We start from the raw sequence: 26,145 nt of genomic DNA on the forward strand, positions 1-26,145 counted from the left end.
CTATAGCTTTTTTAAATCGTTGTAAAAAAAAAAATCTTTAGATACTTCCAGCATGGATTGTAAGCTTTTATTTTGGCGGCGATTATTTAACTTCCGCTTGAGACTTCCAGCATGGATTGGATTTATGCTGTCAGCCATCTTAATTGGAAGGTACTCTTGTTTAGTTTAGGTGACGTAGCCTACGTAACCTAACGGTCACAGTGCACGCTTTTATTTCATTTTTTTCGGAACAGCAGCTACAGCAGCACAGAGCACTGAGAGCAGCAGTCCAGCAGTGTGCTTTGGATACTGGTGAGTGGCATATCTGTTTCTGTATAATAATTGTATTAAACCATTACTATCTAAGTACTGTGATGAACAATTTCGAATGCAAAAATGCAAGCTGAATTACCGCAGCAGCCATGTGACCAGGTAAAGACGGCGTTGTTGTTAGCAACCTAGCATGCTATCTAACAGTCACAGTTTTAGGCTGTGATTAATCATGATTAATCACATTTTTAAAATACTCCTTATTCATGCAAATTATTTTTACTTGACTAAAAAGTTATTGAATTACTTTATCAATTACTGCATATAAAAGTGTAATCACTTTTACATGCAGTAATTGATAAAGTAATTGTATTATCTATTACTAGATAAAATAATTTTTTATATTCCTTTAAATATTTGCTTTACTTTTATCATTACTGTGCACTAAACAGCTATATTATTGTTGCCTACCTACATTTTCTTTTTCTTGAAATTGCATTTGAACACACCATGATGACTTTTTTGTTTACCACCGCCTAATTGGCATTTTTCTGAGCCGACCTTGAACACACCATAATGTACACTTATGGCAACTCGTTTAGTTCACTAATAAGCTTTTATTCTACGGATTTCAACACGGATTTCAACATCGGATTACTATTTTTAACTAACGGGACTTTCTACAATGTTTGGGGGAGCTTAAGGACGCTGCTTTAAGCAGACAAATCTTTTGCTCACCTCTACTTCAATGGGAACAATGAGTCTGTGTTTTTGATGCGCAATGACGCCTGATGCGGGGACGCACAGCATCCTCCACTTGCAGACTTGAGTGGTACTTGCTTTAATCATGGTCAGTGCGGAAAATCCGCACTCACCCAGGTAGGTGGAGGTGAAGGGGATGAGCACTTTGACAGCCTTTTTGTAGAGGTGCGGGACTCGGACTCCACAGACAGACAGAAGTGCGCCGGAGTTTGTGTGGTCTCATACTGTCATTAGCGAGCAGCTCTTTGCAAATAACACATTGTGGCTGCTGGGCATCTTTAGAACCAACCCATGAAACTCTAAACTTTAAATAATCACTGTCATACCGTACTTCCTCCGTTTTCTTGCTCCCGATTCCTGCTCTGCCTCTGATTGGCTGGTGTTCGTTGCTAGACAACAGTCAGACACAGCAACGAACACCAGCCAATCAGAGGTAGAGTCCGGGCGCATCTTCACAGACCTGTCTGTGTGTGTGTGTGTGACAGAAACGTCCCAAAACGCTTACTATTATTATTATGGTGGGAAAAAATCTAAATCTTACAGCAATGCTATTCAAGCTATGCGATTGGCTGTTCAGTTTGATTCCTATCTGTTCCACTGTTATAAAAAATAGCAGCGCGACTTGATGGGCATTATGGTAATCGACTCCAAAGCAGACGTGCTTGATTCCTTCCGGTTTCATAGTAATGGCACAACAGAGAAAATTACCGGTATTTTTTCTCAGTGTGAGAAATACAATGTGTGGCGGGAGTGCGTGACAAAAGACCGAAAAGCGTGACTGTCACGTTCAATGCGTGACACTTGAGAGCCCTGTGTTTATATATGTATATATATATATATAAAGCAGATTTAGTACTGACTGAAGTTCCTATCATTGTAATAGTAACAATGGCTGGACTCATGAAACCTAAACTGAACTCAGAACTGGTCTAGTTGGAAGCTGTGGTTGGAGAGAAAAAACAAAACTCATTTTTGACTTCTTCTCTCTTTTATTTTACACGTAAAGTGGATATGGACAGTGCTACTTTTGTGCTCTATCGAGCAGGCAAGCGCCTCACTATTCAGGAGGAAGACATGTCTGTGGACAAGATATGCAGAATTTTTCAGGTAAGTCATCAACTAGAGTCCACTAGTATAGGATCTAAGTTGTGCTGAAGTTGTGCGTCGCGGCTAGTTGGTGTTTGTTCACCTCAATTGCTAGTAATCTAGCCTCGGCTACTTCCTCTATGTGAGGAGGGTAACTTGGGGATATATGTGCATGTAAATAACAGTATAATTTTGAGAAGAAATTTGTTAGATTATGACTAAAATGTCATACAGATTTGGAGAAAAAAAGTCAACTTCATAGATAACAGTGTAAATATATACATAGATATTTTTGGGAGGCAAAGTCATAAGTATTGAAATGTCCTCATCTATATAGTCTACTGTTTAGGCTTGTCTTCTGATAGGTTGAATTCCCACTGTAGCCTGGATGCACTTTAATTTGTTGTGGTGCGGTATTTAGTTGTCTTTGCATGAATGACCTTTTTTGTTTCTTGTGCTGTATTTGATTTCAATCTGTGTATACTGTCCTCATTGAGAGTTTATGTTTCTAATTGTTCAAAAAAAGGAAAAAAAAACAAACAAAAGTAACTTGGGGATACATTTTTATCTTATGTGTGAACATGTTACACTGTAATGACATGGACATAGCATTTGTGTTACTTTTAATAAATTGCATTTTTCAATCTATCCGGTTAAACAGGTCAGTGCCAGTAGTCTGTACATTACAGATGATGCAAACAGAGCCATTCTGCCAGAGGCAGCGGGGCATTTTTCCACCTTCAATCTTAACAATTGCATGCATTATGAGGTCCATGGAGAGCCAGAGCAAAGCCAGCCACCTGCAAGCAGAGCACCTCCACCCATTGCTGCTGTCCCCTCTTTTCACTTCATGCACCGAGCCTCATCATCTTCTGCTTCTACGTTTAATGAAAGTGCAACTTCACATGGAATTCCATGAGCTGGTGCCAAGTTCCCAGCAAAATCATTCCATAGGTACAGTACATACAATATGCAGCTGATCCCTGCTGCTAAACTTTTATCCTATGACATATTTACTGTTACAAAAAAAAGAACACTGCCTTCAAGTCAGACATTTAACCAGATTTTCTTAAAGGATTAACTCAATAGTGATTTTGAACCATCTGTGATTTATACCCAGGTCAGTCCATATTGGTGAAATAGTGAATGGCAAGCTCAGTACTTCCATGACAATGGCCATTCGCTTTTCGGAAGCTGAGGCAAATGTTGAAGGAATAACTGCAAAGGTGCAGGCGGAGGAGAGAATATACTATATGTTCAATAAGTTGTGGTGCCCAACATCTGAACTCTATAGAATGCATAATACATAGAGTCACAAACTGCATGGAAAGATTGTGATGATTATGACAATTAAAACATTAGTGTCAGTTCTGTTGTGCTTTCCTTTGTAACGTTATGGACTATGGGAGCAGGTGAGAGTTGAGTGTTTAACAGAGTTTTATATTGCATTATTCATCCAAGAAAAGATGGTACAAAGTCAGTCTTCAAAAGCTAGCTTATTATCTACACCTACACCCTTGAGCACAACCATGTGATAGCCTACGTGTTTCTATGCTTACCTGTGATCAAGTTTTTATAGGGGTATCATTCATTTATACACTTTAAAAAAAACTGTGATCATGTACGGTGGATAATTTAAAAAAAACAGTCTTACCTCAGCAATACCTTGAGCGACTTCAACTGCAAGTTGGCTATCAGGACAAAAGTCCCTGACAAGCCCGTGCTCAGCGCACCACCTCAGCACATTCCTCTCTGAAAAACCCCGTCTCCTTCCAAACTGGGTACATAACGCAGTAGCGACATCACAACAGGACATTCCATTTCTTCTATTTTCCACAAGAAAATCTGCATATCCATCCAGAGACATATTTAAAAGTGTGAGCCCGGTGGGTCTGAGTTTTCTGACGCCCTCTGATGACGTGCCCTCTCTTTCTGGCTAGCTCGTGGTACAACTTCTGGGTCACGGAACCAAAATGAACAGGAAATCGAGAATAAGTTTTCCACGGGTGTATTTTAATTTTGATTTCCATTTACAAACGCACCTAATTAAATCGGATAACGGATAATGGATAATGTATTACGGCCCGTTTTCCATTTTTCATTTTGTATTATCACAGAAAAAAACGGGAAACGGTTTATTTTTCGTTTTTATTTTGAAATCTCAAAATAGGAAAACGAATGGCCGCGATGTACACGGACCGACACGCATATATACCTATGATAAACACTTTTGCTTTTGGTAGTTCAACTATTTGACCTAAAATAGGCCACAGCTGCATATTACAGCTTCTTGAAAGAGGCAGCCCATCAACATTCACACGATTGTAAGATTATTTGTTACTGACTTTGCTAAGATATATGGGACGAAATTTCTGGTTAACAATACACACCATCTTATACATTTAGCAGATGATGCTGAAAAATATGGCCCTCTAGATTCAGTTTCATGTTTCCCTTTTGAGAACTATTTGGGACAGTTGAAAAAAATGGTGAGAAGACCACAAGGTCCTGTGCAACAAATTGTCAGACGTGTCTACGAAAGGCAATTATTTCCTCACATGTCAAAAGACGTGCCTGAAGGTGTTGAACTGAAACAGCCCCTTCATCTGGGCCACTGCCAACCGATTTTTCCTTGCATCAGGGTGTTCAATATAAGATGTTTTCACTCAAAGACACAACAATCACCAACTCCAGTGGTTCCAATTGTTTTGAACTAGGAGGAATAGTTGCAGATGTGAGGAATATTGTGCATTCCTGTGCAGAAACACATATAGTGAATTAACTTTTTGAGACAGGGGCACATTTTTTCAACTACCCCATTGACTCGACATGTCTTGGAGTTTGTTTACAATCAAAACTGTCTGGTCAGCTTGCCAGGGCTCCAGTAACAGACTTCGAAAAAACCACTGCTATTATTGCGTCTTAAGAACATGTTTGTGGCTTTGCCTCAGCTACACAGCACATAAAATGATTAACTTTGCAGGATGGCCTCATTCAGTGTGGTGGAGTTTATCGACGAAACTGATCATGATGGCTGCAAGCAGGTGGACATCATTCCATCGGAGTGGTTCGAGGGCACTGATGGAAAACTATGCTGGTGGCCACCAGCCGGATTGCTAAATGTGACCAAGGCTGTGAAAGAGGGCACACCACCAGCTGAAAACTGAATCCTGTGTAATGTGCGTGTGCTGGGAAATGCAGGTAACTTAAATTTTTTCCTTTTTTCAAAATTTAATTTACTACTGCTCTATTTGCTTTACTTAATTTAAAGCCTCTGTCCCCAACTTATTCTTTTTCTCATGTTAATTTTTCTCTATAGGTTTCCCCGAGCTAATTTGTCATGGGCTGGTGTAGCTGCAGATTGTCATTCCAAACAAGCAGGATCACACCAAACTCAATTCATTCAATTCAGTTGATTTCAGTTCTCACACATGATCGTTGTGGGTGTTCTCCTGTTTGGTTGGATACCTGCAACCACACCATCCCTCTGCAGATTAGACATCTGTATGTGCATGTATGTCTGTGTTGACTGGCTATTACTCGTGACTTCTAAAGAATGAATTTTCAAATAATCATATTTTATTTACCATGGTACCGTAATAACTGTCTATGATCAGAAAAATGAACTGAATTGTGACTCAAAACTGTGATGTCATCCAAATTGTGAATTTTGTGATACACGACAACTATTTTAAATTCCTATAATCTAGTTCTTTTTTAATATCTGCTTAACTCCTTTTATTTTGTGTCATTGTATTTTACAGCCACTTATGCAGAGGCCAGGGTGAAGCTACATCAAGCTGAGTATAGATCAGACCTGACAGACACCGAAGATGGCTTGATAAAGAGAAAGTTGGTGTTTGTGGGAGAATATAGGTTTAAAGTAATTTCCATAATATAGAGGCAGTAGGTATGGTTTACCTCATATATCCTCATTTTAACGTATCTAGGGTACGGGGAAAGCAAGCAACTCGAATCAAGTGAGCATTTTGATTCAGAGGAGGAAATTCCACCAACTCCCCCAGAAAATCTCCTTGGGCTAGCAGCAAAGAAAATGACCAGCCGGATCACCAGCCCCACTGCCCAGCGAGGCACCAGTTCCACTGCCCAGCAGGTCACCAGCCCCATTGCCCAGCGAGGCATAAGCTCCACTGCTCAGAGGGTTGCAGGCCCCAGTTGTGAAGCCATGTTCTCTAAACTTCTTACAATTGTTGAAGAAATTAAGGAGACCCAGAAGGTTCATGGTAAGATGCTAAATGTACTGCTGAAGAAGCAAGATGCATCAATGACTGAGGTTCCTGATGGAGTGGTCTTCCCGCTGCAAACTTAAGCAGATGTTGAGGCTCTCGAGGAGAAACTGGGGAACCGCAGTCTAATGTCTGCTGTTGTAAGTTTTTTTGTTTGTTTGTCTTTTTTAAAGTTTTGTTTTTCCAAATTGATTTTCATTAGCCTACAAAATAAAAACATTTATCAAATTACAGTAAATTACATAAGGGTCATTCTCATGAAACCACTGAAATACCATGGCAGCAATAATTTTAGTTATAAAACATGCAATTTAGTCATTTAACAAAACATTACAATAAAGCTAATAATGATCTCTACCTTGAACAAAAAGTGATTTCAACATAGAAATTAATTATATTTATATTGTATTGTGTTTTCTGACAAAATTCTCATTACCGCAATGCATCCAGGTCTGTCTGAATGTATGTTATGTTGTTTTTTTAACAGAGTAAAATAAAAGTAATCTGAAAAAAAAATAATGGTTGCTGTAATGGATGTTTTTAAGTGACTGAAAAACAATAAATTAAATATTAATGTTTAATAATGATGAAAAAATAGAGGAAATATTAAGTGTCCATGACTCACATTCTCATCCTCCGCAACATATTTCAAGGACTGTTTACACATGCCAAGAGAATTTTAAATAAAGTTGTATGTTGTATAAAGCAACTCATGGGCCAGTGCTTTCAAGATGGCTACCAGGTAAGAAAATCTTTTTTTCCTCTCAAGTTAAAATTTTCTCCCGTCAGACTGCACACACGACAGTACTGATTATCATTACCGATACAGCTAGTTTTCTATATTTAGAAAAACATTTTATTTAAAATTTTCTATGGAAAATAAACGCTATTAATGTCTATTTATGTGCACAGAGTAAGAATTTGCTTAGTCATCATGGCTTCTCTGTTGCTAGCTAAACATGCTAATGTTCCTCATCCTCCGCAACACAGTTCTCTCTTACCGCAACAATTGAAGGCCAGTTGCGGTAGAGAGAACTTCTGTTTCGGTAATGAGAAGTGTAGTCTATTGCATATAGACTATAACATATATTATGAATTATTAATTTAAATTATATTTTACTAACTGTTATGTTATTATATTGTTTTAACTGTGTTACAACCGTGTTACAGTTGTGTTATAACTGTGTTATGACTATCTTATGACTCTTATTTATGTATACATACATATATTTCTTTATCTTATGTGTTACAACTGTGACATTTTGCTTTATGTCCTGTTTCATTGCAGACTGTCAGCCAGTGAAAAAAAGAAAGCGTTAGCGAAGGCTAGGCTGTCCAAGCACAGACAAAACATTTGCAATGACCCAGAATTGCTGGAAGAATACTGAAGGAAGGAAAGAGAGAGGTTAGGGATTGGAGAGATTACAGAAAGAGTAATTGGCATATTTATAACCTATTATAGTATTATTAGCATATTATAGTCTATAGCAGTAGTTCTCAACTGTCATGGACCTGCTGTCTGTTTCCTCCTACCTGCTGCCAGTACTTTTCCACACACACACACACACCCTCCCTCTGCTCCACTCTACCTGCTGACCACGCCCACTGCTGCAGCCTGCTCTCCCCTCAGCTGCAGCTCATCACCAATCAATGCAGTATTTAAGACACTCCAGGACACACACACATTGCCAGATTGTTCCTCTGCGTAATGCATGTCTTTCCAGCGTTTCTCCGTCAGATCACCCGTTGCCGACTCTGCCTGTTCCTGACCTGCCCTCCTCGCCTGACTCCCCCCGGACCTACCTGCTCTTTGTTCTCGACCACGTTTCCAGTTTCGGAAAACTGACGGCTCTCCTGGTAAAGACTCCTTCGCTCAGCTAAGACGATCCTCCTGCCTGATCCCTGTCGGTACTGTTGCTCCCGCGGACGGACTTCCCGGTTACCGAACCCCTGCTTGTTCCAGACCATCCTCAGCTCGATCCCAGTCGGCGTTCCAGCACGTGGAGACGGCTGCATTGGAGCTACGGGTTTCCTCCCGCCAGCCACTGAGGTACAAGCTTCATTTCTTCATTCAGTGACGCGATCCCAGGAGACACTGCTAGTGCTTCGACGAAGAACGAACTCTTTGTCTGTAAGCTGAGCTATTTCTGTGTTGGTGACAATAAAAGTTATTACCAACTGCAAGAGGCTATTGTTGTACTGCATCTGGGTCCTACCACCACCCGTTTCACTCAACATAGGGTCTGGGGAACACCAGGGGTCCTTTAGGGAGTTCCTGGGGTCCCCAGGAAGTGTTTGTAATTAATGTACAGAATGCCCTTATCTCATACAGTGTCTATAGGAAGTCAGTACCTTACAGTGTGAGGAAGTCCACACACGCATGCACACACACGCACACACACATGCATACGCACACGCACACTGTAAGTCAATCTCTTCTATCCTGTGGGTCTGACGTACTCCAAGATTTGTGTTGAGACATGTTTTGAGACACTCATTTCATGTCATGCTTCCTTTCCATTTCCAGATATCAAAAACCAAAGCAAAATGGCCTACTTAAAAAAACTCTGAAAAAAAACAACATGAAAAAAAGAAAAAGCAGTGGCGGGAAAACTCAAAAAGGTATTACAACAAAAAGAAACAGCTAAAAGCTGTACTGGATATCACTCCAGTGAGCGGGGATGATGAGGAAGCAAATGTAATAATTGCAAATCTTCCAGAAGCTTCCCCAAGAGACAAGCCTCAACGTGTAGATGACAATTCCCAAACTTCATCTCCTAAAACATCTATCCCAAAGAAATTACAGAAAAACAAAAAAACAGAAAAAGAAGACAAGACGAAGAAGAGACAAAGGAAAACAATACAAAAACTGAGGTCAAAATTACACTCCACAGAAGAGAGGCTTGTGGAAAGGACAAAAGAGATGGACAAACTCAAAAAAAGACTCAAAAGATTGGAGATGGTGGCCAAGAGGAAGCAGGTAACCATCAACATGAGAGGCAGAGATGCCCAGAAGGAAACAAAAAAGTGGCGTCATCAGCAAACATATCACATCGTCAGTAGCAGCCAGAGGAGACTTATGAGCACTCTTGTAAGCAGCTTCCTTCACCAAGATGATGTGTCCACTGTGATAAATGGGAAATCAGGAGAAATTCGGAAAAAGGGACAGGCATTCCGGAGGAGAGCCCTAATGGACACAATGGCCAATCTTAATAAAAGATTTTTGTCTGAAAATCCAAGGCTCAGTTCTTCAAACTCAAGCCTTTTTGGATTGGTCAGAGAACAGTGTCTGATAGAGAAACATGTGCCTGCAAAACGCACAAAAACTTTGGCCTGAAAACAAAGAAGCTGCATCAGCTTGGGGTTATTGAAACATCATCCCCAAGGGACGCCATCCTGGCCAGTGTCTGTAGTGAGGATAACTCGTCTTGCATGTACAGGTCATGCAGCAAATGCAAAGACAAGTTATTTCTACAACACTGGATTCTTCCACAAAAGGAAACATCATTGCATGGGACGCGTGGGTAACCAAATCTGTGCCATTGACCAAGAAATACAAAGATGGGTCCACTGAGGCGAAGGATGTAAGGAATGTTTTTCTTGAAAAGAGGCATACCTCAATTGAAAAGCTGGTGGAGCTCACTCAGGACCATCTCCCAAACTTCTCTAGACATACATACAATGTTAGGCACCAGTTTGAAAGACTGAGGAGCTTGAGAGAGACCCTGACCCAAAATGACGTAGTTGTTCACATAGACTACAGCGAGAACTACGCTTGCAAATACACCAGGGAAATAAAAGAAACTCACTTTGGAGGTGGTAATCAACAGGTCACTCTCCATACTGGAGTTCTCTATCTTGGTGGGGGCAAAGTGGAGTCATTTGCATCACTCTCAGCGTGTCTGCAGCATGACGCCACAGCCACATGGGCTCACCTTGACCCAGTACTGAGGGGCATACGAGAGGAGCATCCAAATGCCAGGAACCTCCACTTCATCTCAGACGGGCCCACATCTCAGTAATTTCTAGTAGAAAACTAGTCACCATTGACTATAGTTGTACTGTACTGAAATCAGTGGTGACTAGTTTTCTCGAGTAGTGTTGGCAGCCTCTCTGTGTATTTTATGGACAAATCGCACTTGTATTTTGACTGGCACAAGGAGGAGTAGATGAGGACAGAATTTTCATTCTTGAGAAAACTATGCCCTGCACCTAAACATGGATGTTTTTTCCCCATGTGTTCAATAATTTTTTGTAATGAAATGTCTGTAATGAAATGGTTTGCATGTTTTTAGCACGTTCTAATGTTGCTCTGTTTAGCCCTGATCTGTTGTTTTTATACATGCTGTTTTTGTTCTGTTTTAGCCTATGTATGTTATGTATCTAAATAATTTTCTACATTAAAATTGTATAATGTTTCTAACCAACAGTCTTAATATACTTATTATATTATTGCATTACCAAAACCAGCAACCTCATTTCCGAAATGTATGTATCATTACCGCAACAGGTGTTCATTTAACGTTAACTTAATGAATAGAAAAAAAGTAGTTTGTTTTTAAATGCATGTGCAAAATATACATGTTAAGTTCATTAAAGTTTGCCAAATCATTTAAAAAATATGTCAGGTTTCAATGAAATATAAAAACTATTAGGTTGCAGATTGCAAAAGGTGTTGCGGTAATGAGAGAAACAAGTTAAAAACAGATAAAAATGTAAATTTAAAAATATTTGATATTGCAGAGTTTCAAGTAGTTGTGCATGACTGTTCATTATCAACTTTTAAAATTTTGAAAAATAATTGGCTTTCTTAATGGCCTTGAGGTTTTCAATCCATTGCGGTAATGAGATTTTTAAGGACATGTTTTGGAAAATAGGTTCAAAAAGGTGTTAAATTGTTAGGAAATATTTTTTAATAAACAGTAATAAACACTTCAGACTTTGTTATTAATGCCTAAAAAGGAAATTTGTTGACACAATTCTTTTTAAAAATACATGCTTGAAATCTCTGAAACCAAGGTTTCATGAGAATGACCCACAAAGGCTACAGCTGGGTTCGACATTAACAGTTGCCTGACTGCCTGGGGCAAGTAAAAAAAGTCTTTAGGCAAGCAGAACTTCCGTGGACATTCCTGGTTAGGCAAGCGCCGAATCAGATTCTTTTTCTCTTTTTTCCCCCGTTCTTGTATTTCCTTTCCTGTCTCTGTCCTTGAAGGAGTTCTAAACATGAGAACAGGTTGCACATTGTCGGCACACACACTCATCTCCTTTTCATTCGTCTCCGTGGCCGTTCAGCTCCAACTGACGTATCAAATAGCCCATGACACCTCTCCGCTCCGTCTCCCGAGGTCAGAGCCACATCACGGGGAACTACACGCATCTACATCATGCATATAGTGAGACATAGCTAAACGTAAACAACGGATCACTTTGCCTCAATCAGGTTGATTTGCTGTTCTAATTACTCCGTGATTTTTAATTTGGTTTGTTCTCTTGTAGAGCAGCTGCGTTGTAGGCTATAATAAAATGTTTCCATCTCCGTCCCCTTGGCTATTTTCTCTCCATCCATAGCGTCACGCCAGCTTTAGCTTTAGGACAGATAATGTGTGACTAATGTTTACAAATGATGATTTTACTGTGTTAATTTTTTTAAGTTCCAAAGCTGAGGGTTTGTTTTGTAGGCAAAAAAACTCCTAAAAAAAAATTTGCAAGTCTGGACATTGTCTTTTTTTTCTCTAGTCTTCATCTAAAACAAAAATAAATGAGCCTAATTAAAAAGATAATTGAGGTAACTAATTAACTAACTAAATAAAAGAGAAGTTAAGTAATTCAGCAGCTGACTGTTTTTAATGGTGCAAGCCTAAGTTTGTGGTGTATTTTGGATACTGTTACTTTAATGGCAAATCAGTAATCAGCAATAATCTGAAAATGAATCGATAATCATTAATAAGCAGTTGGTCATCAAATTGAGACTTCAATAATCGTAATTGAATCTTATTGGCAGCACAGAAACAGTTTTACTGTACACTTTTACTTTTGTTGATATTCAGTAAACGGTACATAACAGTAAATAAAGAAGTTATTTAAGTAGACATATTTCTCCCTCAAGTGATTGGATCGTGATTGGTCTGTTTACTTTGAACTCACTAATCAGTGATCAGCCCCAAAAATCCTGATCTTGTAATGGCAGGGCAAGTAAGAATTTACATGGGAAGTATTTGCCTGGCAGGGCAAGCAGGAAAAATCCTTAACGTCAGAACCTGTGTTACTTCAAATGTTTAGTTAACTTTGCTGTTGAATTTTTAAATATTTGAAGCTTATTGATTCAGCAGTTATTGTAAGCCTTTTTTTCTCCTTTTGGCCCTCATCCCTAGGTTGCCATGGTGGCAGATATAGCGGGCACAAGTGTAGATGATGCAACGAGGCGAATAATGAAGTACATTCTGTCCAACAAGCTGGCATTGGAGCATAACATGTTTGGCCGTCACGGGAAAAAGAAGTTTAAGGACTTGTGTCTTTTCAACGTTGTGTATGGTAAGTAAGTAAGTTAGAGAAGTTAACATTCCATTTGTAGGGATATAATTTCTCTGTTGCCCTGATGGATCTCCGTCAGTTAGAAAAGTTAAAGGAAATTAGAGGAAAAATGTCTCCTGAGATGAAAATGTAAGGAATCTCTTTGTACTTTCTTTGGACTGCACTATCTTAAGAACTGCTCATCTAATTTGTTTAGTAATAATACTAAAGCTTAAATCAATATATTCATAGATATCATGTGATGTCACACAGGGGTCTCAGTGCCTTCTAAGTTTTTTACAAGGCGTACAGTGGCCCCTAACGGCTCCAGGAGGTAACAATTATTAACAATTATTCAGTCATATTTGCTGGAACTGTCAATATATTCTGATAGTAGGACATTAAATGGCTAATTTAGGACAAAATCCAACTCCTCTGGCTCCACCTACAGCCTGTAATCGCATTTGCCAAAATCCACTGGGCTGAGTGCTCTCCACCAATCAGGTAGAGGGTGCAGGAGGATTAGCCGATTGCAGCTCGTACACAACGTCATAACTTGACAAAACTGAAACTAAAGTCAGCGACTTGGTCGGGAATTTCAGGATGATACACCGTCAGGTCGCTCTTTTCACCTCTGTCAGCCCCCCTGCCTCCCTCCACACACGCAGACAAACACAAGAAGAGTGTGTTTCATGGTGAAAGAGATGCAATATCATTTTGGAGTCTCCAGTTGCTATGGATACGGTACGTGTTCTGTGGGTGCGTTATGGCTGCTTTGTGTGTGTGTGTCTGCATGTGTGTCTTCATGTGTGTACGTGTGTCTGCGTGTGTGTGGGGCTCTTGGCAGAGGTTCATAAAGGCACCTGATGGTGTTTTGTCTTGAAATTTCCGACCAAGTTGCGGACTTAACTTTCACTTTCGTCAACTTACCAACTGTAGCTTTAAAGGGATAGTTGGGGTCTTTTGACAGGAAGCTGTATGAAATCCCCATCAGCAGAATCGTGCATCAACAATAACTTTCCCCTTACTGCGTCTTGTGAGCTGAGTTCTGGCCTGGTTTTGGTGTTGATGAAATGCTATCTGGCTAGTTGGCTGGGGTCACAAATATAAAGCGTTTTGCTTCTCATTACCATATGTGTTCAAAAGAGTAATACATTTGCATCACAAAACCATTGTCCACGAAGAAGTCAGACCTCACAATCACTTGGCGTTATTTTCTCTCTCACTGTATGCAGCAGCCTGTCAACAGCTGTGGACGTTTCCATCACCTGCTTGACGGTGTTTACTGCTCAGATAACATCAGTTAACATAAAAATGTCTGACTATGACACAAGTGATGAAGACAGCACCTACACACACACACACACACACAAAATAGTGCTGTCCATGGTGCTCGGCCCCTGAGCCATCTATACCAGCACTGATGCCGTATCATGGCCACACCACAATGAAACTTAAAGAGTAACTCTGGTTTTTTTCAACCTGGGCTCTGTGTTTACATACCTGTATTTGGATGTGTGAATGATTCGTATTTATCGCGAGTCTTAAAATCAATCGAGCAGCTCTCCTCTGCCGGGAGCCGTGACACAGAAACAGCAGTTTTAACGTAATCATACGGGGCAAGTGCATCCCGCAAAGTTACGTCCACTAAAAGTATCTGTTTTTGTCATTGACATGCTAACATTGTTATGCTATGTTATGTTACTGATAGTAACCTCTACTTGACCCGGAAACAAGGTCAAGGTACAGTTTCGGTCTAAAACCTCGCGTGACTACTGCGTTGTTTAGGGATATGGAGGTTGCTACAGAGAGTTTGAGAGAGGAGATCGTTGTTTTGAGACGATCATTAATGTCTGTGTATAATCTAGAATATATCACAGAGCAACAGCACGTGTTTGTGCATTCCCTGCTTGTGCCAACAACATGTCGTGGCGCACTTCGCTCAGCGTTCAGCTACAGTTAGCTAGATGCTAACACTCCTGTTCAAGCAGTTCGCCGTGCGGATCATTGAGTGTGCAATAAAGATGTATGTCTCATATGTTATACATATGAGAAGTATGAACAAACAACGCATACACTACTGAGTAAACAAGTTGCGTTTCTGTGTGTATTTACAATACTCACCCAAGATAGTTGTCCGTTTGGTCCCTGTGGTCTTGGTCGCCTCCTCCAGTTTATTTTGGGTTCATGATAAAATGGCACAGTCTGGTTGATGAGAGAGGCGAAATCCTCTGACGCAGTGACACAGTGTGGGGAACTTTCTGTGTCGTCCCCGGAAACATCACCACCGGTATCGGGCATATACAAATCCCTCTCGTTACAGTAAAGGCTTTCCTCCTCCGTCAGCATGGGGTCGCAGCACCAACACCACCCGATGTCAGAGCTTCTTAGCCGAGCAGCAGCTGCTTCACCCGCCTGTTGCTCCTCTCTCTGTCTCGCTCTTCATCCGTATATTCTGGCTCAAAGATGCGGACAGTCTTCATACTCAAACTGCTCATCCATGTCGGTGACATTGGGCAAATATTCTGCTATGAATTTGGAAATAAATCCTCTGCAGTTCCTCTCAGTAAACAACAATCTCCTCTCCCAAACTCTCTCCTAGCAACCTCCGCGTCCCTATACAATGCAGGTTGTTGCGCGATGTTTTCAGACCGAGACTTTACCGTGACCAAGACTGTTTCCGGGTCAAGGACAGGTTACTACAGGTCACTGTTGTTTCCAACTCTTTGCATAACAATATTAGCATGTCAGTGAATAAATCCTCTGCAGTTCCTCTCAGTAAACAACGATCTCCTCTCCCAAACTCTCTCCTAGCAACCTCCACGTCCCTATACAACGCAGTAGTTGCTCACTTTACTGTGAACGAGACTGTTTCAGGGTCAAGTAAAGGTTACTATCGGTCACTTTTGTTTCCGACTCTTAGCATAACAACATGAGCATGTCAGTGACAAAAACAGACACTTTTAGTGGACGTAACTTTGCCAGATGCATTTGCCCTACAGGATTATGTTGCGGTTCCTGGCGGAGGAGAGCCACTGGATTGATTTTAAGACCCGCGATAAGTAGGAATCATTCACACATCTAAATATGTAAACATAGAACCCAGGTTGAAAAAAAACAAACCTTTAACGTTTTCATTCTCCATACACACTCGTTAATTCACAGCACACACTCATACTCATCATTGCTACAGCCACGAAAGACGAGACAGTCGTGCATGCAGCATTCTTCGTCGATCAGTCAACTATGGGCAAAATCTGTCGAATCAGATTCGACTATAAAAATCCTTAGTTGAAGACAGCCGTAGATTAGACTTTTTTATTAACCTCCCCGCCCCCCGATTTTTTCCACAACTTTAAATACACATTAACATGAATCCACTGTAGCGAACAGATAAATGGAGAAGACGTCTTTCAGTCACTGATACACACATTCAGCGACACACAGGAGCTCTTTCAAGCTGGACACACTTAGTGTGTGTGCGCCTGCACGTTTGTGTCGGGGCAGCCCTACTTAATTCTAAATGGTGTTTGAAGAGCATCATGTTCATAGCTCATACTGTCAACCAACTTTGTTTTACAGAGGCTCTCAAGAAGAACACGTTGACGGCACAGGTGAACCAGCAGGAAGCAGAGACGGCACTGTCGAAGTGGTTCACTGGGGCAAGAGACAGAGAAGGAAGATGGGCATCCAGACAGCTAGTGTCAAATTAAACAGTACAAGCAGTGGTGGCGAATGAGTGCAGTTTGTTTTAAGTACAGTTACCCTGTTAAGATATTGCGTAATTACAAGTAAAACTTCTTAAACAAAGTAAACTTTAACTTCAAGACTATCTTGTTTTGCAATTTTATTTTCCTTATCAATAAATCTGTCATCTATCGTTTTGTTGAAAATATGAAGCTGAAAAACAGAACATACTCATAAATAAAAAGTTGAAATCAGAGAATGTGGCCATTTTTAAAATTAGATAGAGCCTGTCTCAAACTGGTTGGTGATTAATAATTTATTTTTTGATTGGATGGATCTTAAAGCTGGGAACAAGATGGCCTTATGTGTTTAACCCAGTTGGGGCGTACTTAACACCTATTATTACACAGCTCTATTGGATGCTGCACTCTGATTTGTCAATTTATTAATCGAGAAAAGTTGAATTTTTATCGACATTATGTTTCAAATTAATTATTTTAATCACAAGCCGTGTAATAAGTGGGATGATGTGTAGTTTGTCGGTTGTTATGGAGAAATAAACCCCTTCAGGATGTATGGAACCCACCCTCCAACCCTGTCAGGGTTTATTTCTCCATAACCTCCGAACTATACATTATCCCTTGTGTATAATCCTGATTTAAACCCACATCAGGCAAGAATGCAACCAATGTAAAACCCATAGACTATCCCACTTGCAACCCATGTTTCAGCTCATGTTGTCTCCATGTAGGACCCACATAGGACTAAAAGCTGGGACAAAAATGGGTCTTGCATATTGCCCAGTTGGAGCCCACTTAACAGCTAGTGTAATAATGCATTAAACCCACATGGCCAGTTCATGAGGCCAACATGGAACCTGTAGACAATACCACCTGCAACCCATATTTCAGCCCATCCTCTCCGATGTAGGTCCCACATAGGACTTAAACCTGGGACCAAGATGGGTCTTGTCTGTTTTGCCCGGCTGGGGCCCAACGAAAACCTTGTGGAATCCTGCCTTAAACCCACATGGGCAATTGGCTTGGGGCAAACGTGGAACCTGCGGACAATCCCACCTGCAACCCATATTTCAGCCATACTGTTCCCACGTACGCCCCACATAGAACTTAAAGCTGGGACCAAAATGGGTCTTGCCTGTTTTGCCCAGCTGGGGCCCGCCTAAAACCTGGTGTAATCCTGCCTTAAACCCACATGGGCAATTGGCTTGGGGCCAACATGGAACCCGCGGACAATCCCACCTGCAACCCATATTTCAGCCCATACTGTCCCCATGTAGGTCCCATATAGAACTTAAAGCTGGGACCAAGATGGGTATTGTCTGTTTTGCCCAGCTGGGGCCCACCTAAAACCTGGTGCAATCCTGCCTTAAACCCACATGGGCAATTGGCTTGGGGCCAACATGGAACCCGCGGACAATCCCATATGGGTGTGATCTGACAATCCTATATGGGGCCCATTATTTTGCCCACTTTGTACCCACATGGGCCCTACGTAAAAATGTTGGCTGGGAAGGAGGCATCATCAAGGTCTCAGAGCTTTTCTTACCAAGTCTGAGCTGAATATGATCAACCTGTAAGGAGGTGCACATCAAAATATAAAACATATAACTCCCTGTCTCCAGTAGGTGGCCCTATCATGATAACTCGATAGAGCCATGCAGATATGTTCAGGCCAGGACTCTTATCAAGCATGAGAAGTGTTGGGCAGATCAGACAATGGTTGGCTGAGTAACGACAACTTCCTGTTTCATGGCGAAACATCAAAGTTGGAAACCAAGCCACGCCCACATGGAGTAAAAAAAATCATAAACTGAGTAACTTTTGATGTCCCATGATCTTTCATTTTAGTGAAAGTCGGAAAATGCATGCAGAGAGTTTGGACCACTGAGTGAGAGATTTCACACAGTGTAGTATTATCCTTTGACCACTAGGTGGCACTGGAGACCGCAAAATCTAAGTCATCCTAGTCTACATCATTTGTAGACCAAAGCATGTGAATTCCATGTAAATCAAACGATAATTGTGTTACAAGGTATTCTTCCTGTTGCTAGTAGGTGGCGCACTGAGTATCATGGTTAACTGACATGTTGATGTGTTCAGGGCTGCAATGTGATTGCACCTGTAAAAAAATTTTGAGCTAATTAGTTAATGCAAACTGATGTTAGAGCAACGTCCTGTTTGGTGGCGAATATTGCAAATGCCACGGCAACGGCGTTCATTAAAAACATATGATCTTCACAAGGAGGCATCATGGAGGTTTTAAGGAGCTTTATTACCAAGTTTGAGCTGAATGTGGTCAATCTGTAAGGGGATGCACCTTAAAAATATAAATCATGTGATTTCCTGTTTCCATTAGGTAACAGTATGCCGGTAAGTCAAATGAGCCAAGCAGATGTGATCAGGTCGGGACTCTCATCAAGCATGAGAACTCAGACTCAGCAGACTGGACAATGTCTAACTCAGTTACTACAACTTCCTGTTTCAAGCCGAAACATCAAAGCTGAAAACGTAGCCACACCCACATGGTATGATGAGTCAGAAATTGAAAAGCTTTTGATGTCACATTATCTGTCATTTCAGTGAAAGTCGGAACAAGCAGGCAGAGAGTTTCAATTCTTCAGTTACCAACTTCATGTGGGGTAATACTTCCTGTGGCCACAAGGTGGAGCTAGAGACCACACAAAATGTAAGTCATCTTGGTCTACATAATTTGTACACCAAACCATGTAAAGGTCATGTAAATCAAAGTATAGTTGTGTTAAGAGGATTACCTCCTTTGTTCCAGTTGGAGGCGCTGTAATTATTGATTATTTTAATTAATATTAATTAATTAATTAATTAATTATTAATTAATTAATTGACAATTTCATGTATTCAGGGCCGCACCTTGATCACACCTGTAAAATTTGGGGCCAATCGGTTGATGCAAAGTGAAGTTACAACAACTTCCTGTTTGGCGGCGTGGACCTGCATCATCCGATCTGCCCAAAACTTGACCAGATCGGATGATGTTTGGCTGAGTAACAACATTGTGTCATGGCGAAACATCAAAGTTGGAAACCAAGCCACGCCCACATAGTTTGACGAAAACATCAGTTGTTGTGTTACAGGTCTTAAGGTCTTAGAAACCACATTTGAAGTCAATCATGAAATCTGTAGGAAATATACATCATAGAAGAACACATGATTTTCATGTCATTTCCTGTGGTCAGTTTTGACAAGGTTGCAAAGTTTCATGAGTTTTCGCGCATATTAAAGCCCTCTAAAAGCAAATTCATTTCAAGGAATAATAATAATCGCGCCGTTCAGTGCTCGGGCCCTAATAAACAATAATTCCAAGGATTTCAAGAGGGTCCTTGCACCATTCGGTGCTTAAGCCCTAATAATAATAACAATAATAATAATAATAATAATAATAATAATAATAATAATTCCTTCAGTTGAAAGAGGGCCTTCGCAGCTGCCCTGAGGTGGATGCTTGGGCCCTAATAATTCCTTCAGTTTCAAGAGGGTCCTCGCACCATTTGGTGCTCGGGCCCTAATAACAATAATATTAATAATAATAATATTAATAAGAAGAATAATAATAATAATAAGAATAATAATAATAATAATAATAATTCCTTCAGTTTTAAGAAGGCCTACGTGGCCACCCTGCAGTCAGTGCTCGGGCCCTAATAATTCCAAGGATTTCAATAGGGCCCTGCACCATTCTGTGCCCAGGCCCTAATAACTCTATCAGTTTTATGAGGACCTTCGCGGCCGCCCTGCTATCAGTGGTCAGGCCCTAATAATAATTCCAAGGATTTCAATAGGGTCCTCACACTGTTTGGTGCCCGTGTCCTAATAATAATAACAATTCCTTCAGTTTCAAGGGGTCCTCGCACCGTTCGGTGCTTAGAGTGAAAGGGAGACAGAGGGGGAGGGTGTGACACGCAGCAAAGCCACTGCAGCGAGGACACAGCCTCTGCATATGGGGCACCTGCTCTATCCACCAAGCCACCGGGTGCCCCCTCTTTGAACTTTTTGAAACCTAAACAAAATGGCTTGATTTCTTTCAAAAATATTGTGAAAATGCCCAAAATGGGTTAGGACAGGAAAAGAAAGATAAGTAATAAAAAAAAAATAAAAAAAAACAAAGGCAAAGGCAAAGTCATTACAAAGGAAATGTGTGAAGCAAACTGAGAAAAACTTAAAAAACTAAAAAAAAGAAAGAAAAGAGAAGACAGACTGTGAGAAACACAAAGCCACACAGCCTGAGTGTGTTACAGACAGGAAGACACAGCAGAAAGTGGCCAACTTGGCTGATCTCAAGTTCAAGACCTCGTTCCAGTCCATTCCTACCCCCCGGCCTGCATTCAAGGAAGGTCGCAAATGGGTCTCAGGCCTGCTGCCCTAAAATGCATCCCTCTGGGACTGAACTGCACAGAGAGCAGACTCTTTGTTGTGTTGAGTGATATAAAAAAAGGAAAGATGGTTGCTGTCTGTTCATTCAGCCAGAAAGGCAGCTTCTCCCTCCCTGCTCTCTTTTGTTCACAGCTGTCACAGAGAAAGTTTAAGAGGTGATCATATGGAGCAAAGACAGAGCTGGCAGCATATCAGGAGTTTGGATCAATCTCAATATATCATCATTTCGACATCAGAGAGAATGCAGGCAAAACCTGTCAGGAAGGAAATGTAGTGAAGGCAGAGGCGGTCCTGGGTAGTTTTGCGCCCTGGGCGAACCCCCCCCCCAAAAAAAAGTCATCCATTAACATCGTATTATCTAAGCATAATGCCTCAAATTTTAATAGTTGCTAGTTCAGCAAAGCTAAAAACCAAATACAGTCGTCTTCTGTGGCTAAGTAGCAGCATATTAGCAAGAGGATTATAAATAGCGTATAAGCTACTGTTTCATTACGTACAATTAACGTCACTCGACCTGCATACCTTTTATCTTTTGAGCGTTTCTCCTCTTCTTCTTTCCCTTTCTTTCTGAACTGGACATCTGATGGTTTCTTTGGTCTTTTGTCCATGATACACCCTTGACTCAATTTAACATCATCACCTTTTCCCTCCGTCAAACGCCCATGTGGTGATGTTCAGCATATTCCAACATGCTCTTATGTTGAAAGGACTGCAACAGGAAGTAGTTCTGAGCGGAAGCTCTGTATTGCGTATTGAGAGTTATGTAGACGCTTGACGGATTTAATGCGGTCAGACATTAAAGTGAGTTCCAGTAAAAACCCGACAGTTGTGGCAGTTTTTACATTTTCACATAGCGCAATAAATGTAAAAGTATCTATGTTAATTTTATGAATGAAATACAATTTATTTGGAAGCAGCTGGGATCATAACAGGTCAGTCTATCCCTCACCCCCCTCCTTGCTTTTCCTCTGAGAGTTAAACTCAACCTGCTTACAACCTCTGCAGTTGTGAGTTGATCGCCCTCCTGTCTCCCTGCTGCCTTTTCTTCTGACGCACACAACCTGTAGACATGACTCTCAGCAGAAAGTTGACATGATAGTAAGGGCGCCCCGCACCTACTCCACTAACGTGACGTGGAAATGAGCGGTAGAAAACTTGCGATTTTTATTTATTTATTTATTTATTTATTTATTTTGCGGGTGCTCGTGCGCCCCCAAATAGATTGCGCCCTGGGCGGTCGCCCACATTGCCCATAGCAAAACCCGTCCCTGAGTGAAGGCCACCCATTGTGATGTCAGTTTAAGTGTACTGTAAAATTTAAGGAATTAACTAAATGCAAAAAGTAAGTAAATGTAAGAAAGTGTCAAATATTAGATGATGCAGATGTCATGTGCTGCACATGTGTGGAAATGCAGGATGAATGATACGGTTTAGGGAACAATTCTTGTTAAGTGAATGGCCAATTCACACAATTAACATTTTCAGGTAGAGTAAGTGTTCTCTGCTTGCTGGGTTCACACTGGATGCAGAGGGACCTTGAAGTGCACTAATTTTCCATGGAGTGCCCACCAATTGCTTTCAGCACCCTGTTCAGCAGTCAGACTGTTCACACTGGACGCACCGCAGTCTCAAGCTCTGCAGCAGGGTCACACTCACAGCAATAGTTTTGGCATCTGTTCTATTTCTTTCATAGACCAGAGGTCTGAGATTTTAGGATATATTAGGTATAATATACATGATCAGATCATAATATGTGATAAAATATGCATCCAGTGCTTCCACATGTTTTTCAGTTGTGTCTAAACTCAAATTCAACTAAATTCAACTGGCTGTTTGATCAGCTGGGCCAAATTCTGCTAGGAAACAGGACCCCACACCTTACTACTAAAAAGGAGAATTAGCTCTATGGCAGATTCAAATAATTTCAGCCAGATTCAAATTTAAATTGGCATTCCTTTCTGTCTCTGCCTCTATGCATCATTTTGTCATAGTACTGTAATTTTATTAAGATGATCTGTTCTGTAAACAAGACATCTTTTGCTCATCTCTCCATCCTGGAAGAGGGATCCCTTCTCAGTTGCTCTTTCTGAGGTTTATTCCATTTTTTGCCTGTATAAAGGGCTTGGGGAGTTTTTCCTTATCTGCTGTGAGGGTCCGAGGGCGGAGGGATGTTGTATGATGCAAAGCCCTGAGGCAAATTGGGACTTTTGATCATGAGCTTTACAATAGATTAACTTGACTTGACTTCATTACGGTTAAATATGACGCAGCTAAATAGAAAAGGGAGCAACAGCACCACCACCATCTCTGAGCAGCCATGATGCACCTGCATAAATGCAAGCTGTGGAAAAAAAAACCCAGGCCTTCGAGACCAACCAGCCAAGATACTTTTACAACAGTCCCCTGCCAGCATTTTCAGTGGAAGCATTCATTGGCCTCAGCTTGGTATCCAGTGTTGAGGCTGATGCTAGATGTTTTGCTGTGGGCAGTCTCCTGCCACTTGGCGGTCATTCACACGCGATTCCTTTGTGACTTCGGGCTTCCGTATCAGAGAGGTCTGGGATTTTATAAACAAAATCTACAAAGGAGCATCTTTCTTGCTACACACTGTGTCAGCACTGGGAAAAGATTTTAACACTTTGAAATACAGAGCAACTACAAAAGAGCAAGTATTATGTCTCCTCTTTCATCCATCCTGTCAGATCTCTGATGGAAAGCCAGTTGCCTTTACATGGGAAGATGGAGGCTTTTGACAACATTTTGGAGGAGGAGCGGGCTTTTCCTCTTCTCACCGTACTTCACAATTAAAAAGGACCCTGGATTGGCTGATGTTGTGAACAATCACCCACAGCACCACCTACACATTAGTCAGTAGTAATGGTTAGTACACGTGCTGCAGCATTCTCAACCAGTTGGAGAGTCTTTAGGGACTTGTTTGAACAATCTGAAAATAAGGAATTACAGTAATCCAGCCAGAAGTAACAAATGAGTGGACACATTTTTCTGTGCCATTTTGAGACAGGATTTTCCTATTTTTTTGCAATATTACACAAGTGAAAGAATGCAGTCTTTGAAATTGTTTAAATATGGGAGGTAAAAGGCAAATCTTGATCATACAATACTCCTTATAGTGGCGCTGGAGGCCAGGGCAATGCCATCTAGATAAACTATATCCTTAGAAGAAGAGTTTCTGAGATGTTGAGGCCAAGTAGAATATCTTCAGTTTTTACATCAGGAAACTGCGGCTTATCAAGTTCACACGTCCTTAAGACACACTTGTAGTTTAGATAACTTATCAGTTTCTTCTGGCTTCATCGATAGATTTAACTGCGTATCATCTGCATAACAATGAAGTTTACAGTGTGTATGTGCAGTACTGTTCCTCCCACGCATAGATGTTACAAAGTGATGACACCACAGATTATGAAATTACTTTTCTCAGCTCTACATGAGTTTAACAAATATAAAGCCCCCATGGCTCAAAATTTCATGAAAGAAAGGATCATAATTGACCTTGTTTGCAGTTCGAAGTGTCCTGTGAAGTGTCAACTGTTTTCCGGACGTGTCTTTTATAATGGTGATCAATGGGAAAAATGCTTTCAGGGCCCCAGTGACCACTGGTAAAAATTTGCTGCAAGGCCGAGCAGCTTTCGTGGGGCATAAGTGGTATCCGCACATTACCGCAAGACACACTGAGGTCATTACACAGTATTTACACTGTGTTAGCCAGCAGCTTCAGTTAGCGGTAGTCAACATGTTCTCATGCCATCACCTTTGCATCTTCATTACACTGTAGGTATCCTTCTGTGTCTGCTCTTTGCTTTCTGGGATGCCGTTACCATGATGTCAACACAAGGACATAGTTGGATGACACTGCACTTGGTTATGTTTGGGCAACAACGGCACATGGCAACCAATGCAAATGTTAGCATGAATGCTTGGGATTAAGGGAAGGAGGCACATGGTAAGGTGTTGGAAAAACCCTTCTCACATTCAGATTGGAAGAAAACATCAAACTCCCACACAAAAGTCCAGGGTTTGTTGGACTCATCCACTGCCCCTTCCGCCCACGCTATACGTGCCCTTGTGCTGCTTATATTATGTTATTACGGCAGCTTTTCAATCTGACACCATCCTGCCATGTTTCATGTGCACGCAACAGGTTCTGTCTGACTGCAGTCTCAAGTGACGCCACCCTTCGATGTATCATTTGAGGGCGCTTGGCAGGTGCTATTCGGCAGCATATGACGACAGGACCCATTCTGTCCAGGAGTGTTTTCAATTGATGCCATCCAGGGGCATATTATGTGGATGTGAAAGGTGCTCTTTGGTGTGGGGATCTTACGCTGAATGCATTGTCAAAGCGGTGGTATTTGACAAGGTCAGAATGAGAATGAGCTGGCAAAGCCCACATATCTTAATCTGAAAATTCTCAATTCAAAACCGGCATAATTCTGAATATTTCAATGGAATATGCTGTTTTATGAAATGCATTTAATTCAGAATATTGTCATTTTTGGAACTGTATGGGAATGCTAGTGTGTATGTAACTTTGGCCACAGGGTCAGACTTAAGAGAGAAAGAGAGATAGAGTCTGCCAGAACTGAAAGAGATTTTGGCTGACAATGTGGAGAGGACAGCCACAGTGTAGAGCCTTCAGTTTACTTCTGTTTTATTAACAGGCTCTGTTGCTGAAAAAGGTCAGTTTTAATTCAATACTCGTGAGAGCAGGTGTGTCATCATCTAACCTCTGATGTTGTATTAATGCACAGCTCTGAAGAACGTGAACTGGAAACAGTGTTAAGTGGCTCTGACAGATTCCAGGCTCATTCTGTTTAATGGGACATTTTCTATTTAAGAACTGATGGCACTCTAACGGCATATTAAAACTCAGACAAATATTGTTCAGGTCTGTCTATTTATTGTCATGACACTGCCTTAAGCTGTGATAAAGTATGACTAAACCTCTGTTTGTAAACCTGCAGTTCATGCTCACAAACAAATTATGAAATGATTATCAGATCTGGATTTATTAACTGAATGATGCTTTAAAGTCATTGAGGCTTTTTACAAAACATTATTCAGTTTCAGTGCAGAAAAAGACATGGGCTGTCGTGGGTTAACAATTCACACTTGTTTTCTCTGAAGTGCTGACCCTGACATAACACTTTACC

The 26,145-nt window shown here is 41.0% G+C and overlaps 1 pseudogene; it reads left to right on the plus strand.

Moving 5' to 3' along the window:
• The first annotated feature begins 5,081 nt into the window (after positions 1 to 5,081).
• LOC148189043 (uncharacterized) overlaps positions 5,082 to 26,145 on the plus strand; it is a 28,684-nt pseudogene continuing 7,620 nt past the window's right edge.

This window comes from Plectropomus leopardus, chromosome 8, assembly GCF_026936395.1.
Source record: "Plectropomus leopardus strain MGB_pleo_1.0 chromosome 8, ASM2693639v1, whole genome shotgun sequence".
In the NCBI taxonomy this organism is placed as follows: domain Eukaryota; kingdom Metazoa; phylum Chordata; class Actinopteri; order Perciformes; family Serranidae; genus Plectropomus; species Plectropomus leopardus.